The 1,744-nt window shown below is 39.6% G+C and overlaps 1 pseudogene; it reads right to left on the bottom strand.

Annotated features, from left to right (window-relative positions):
* Nucleotides 1-617: 617 nt before the first annotated feature.
* LOC132272224 (small nucleolar RNA R71) lies at nucleotides 618-716 on the bottom strand (annotated as a pseudogene).
* Between the last annotated feature and the right edge of the window lie 1,028 nt (nucleotides 717-1,744).

Consider the following 1,744-nt stretch of genomic DNA (forward strand, 5'->3'; position numbering starts at 1 on the left):
GACCATAATGATGATCATGTTGAGGATCTTGGTCACATAGACCAACAATGTATCCTTCATCCTAATGTGCACAATGAGAACATACAAGTACCATTAGGCATGCCTAGGCCATACATTCACCAACCACCACAACAACAAGGCCAAGCTCCAAATGGAATGCCAAGGCCAATGTATGCTCCACAACCTCCCATCATCAATCGAGGAATTCAAAACCAAGGTGTTCATGTTGCACCTCAAGTAGCTAATCCACCTCTTGCTTTAAGAGACCATTATGTGCCTAATGAGTATAATGCACCTTTATGCATCCAATTGCCTCCATTTAGAGCACATCATTATGAAATTAAGCCACAAACCATTCAAATGCTTCCAAACTATCATGGACTTCCAAGTGAAGAACCTTACAATCATTTGGATGAGTTTCTTGAAGTATGTTCCACCGTAAAATATACGGACATACCGGAAGAGGTTTTAAGACTCAAACTTTTTCCATTCACCTTAAAAGACAAGGCAAAGTATAGGTTTAACAATCTTAGGTCTTTTTCAATCACTTCTTGGGCATAAATGAAACAAGAGTTCTTGAAGAAGTACTATCCGGTTTCTAAGACCAATGCCATGAGAGCCTCAATTCGAGAATTTTCACATAGGGATGGAGAAACGTTTCATGAGGCATGGGAATGCTACAATGAATTGCTTAGGAAGTGTCCACATCATGATATGCCCAAATGACAATTAGTTCAATATTTCTTTGAGAGCTTATTGGATAATTACAAAGGTATGGTTGATGCTTCCATGGGTGGCTCATACATTGATAGGCATGAGGATGACATATGGCATCTTTATGAGAGCATGAGTGAAAATTCTTTGCATAGAACATTATCATCCAAGAATAGTAGAAATTCACAAGGTAGGAAGAGTGTTGGCTTACATCAAGTCGACCATTCAAATGAAATAGCCGCCGAAATGAAGTCTTTATCTCAAAGGTTTGATCAATTTTTGATTAACCAAAACTCGGCGAACCAAGTATCTTCCTTCCCTAACCATTCTCATCGTGCATAAAATGAAACATGTATGACTTGCTCTAGTGCTCTTCATTCTACTTCTCATTGTCCTCATGGACAAGTGCAAAATGAACCTAATGAACAAGTTAATGCAGTTTTTGTGAACCAAGGGAACAATCCTTATGGTACTCATTATAATCCAAGTTGGAGGAGTCATCCGAATTTCTTTTGAAAAAACCAAGGAGATGGCTCAAACCCTTCCCAAGGTAGTTTTCAAGGGAAGTACATTCCACCTCCACTTCAAAACCAAGGATCCTAAGGTTATAGACCTTATCAATCACAAGGGAATCAATTTGCTAATTCTCATTTTCCCAACCAATCTTATTCCCAAGGAAATACTTGAAGTCCCACCTTTGAAGAAAAAGTTTTGAATGCTTTAGGCACTAAAGAGGCTAACACACAATTGCTCCATTCTCACTCTCAATCTATTGCGAAGCTAGAAACCCAAGTAGGGCAAATAGTAAGCACTCTCAATGCAAGAGAGAAGGGAAAGATGCCTATTAATGTCCCACCTAAGCAACAATGTGTTGTGGAAACCCATTTTTCATCGGAAGGCCACACTATTGAACATATTAATGCGGTGACTACCTTGCGGAGTGGTAGGGTTGTGGACAATCAAGTAGAAGTGTCCAATAAAGAGAGTGAACTGGTGCAGCCTCAAGTTGTCACCCGTCCTGTTTCATATC

Source organism: Cornus florida, unplaced genomic scaffold (assembly GCF_030987335.1).
Source record: "Cornus florida cultivar Cherokee Brave unplaced genomic scaffold, ASM3098733v1 CherokeeBrave_3.0.0_Hap2_Chr08, whole genome shotgun sequence".
Lineage (NCBI taxonomy): Eukaryota > Viridiplantae > Streptophyta > Magnoliopsida > Cornales > Cornaceae > Cornus > Cornus florida.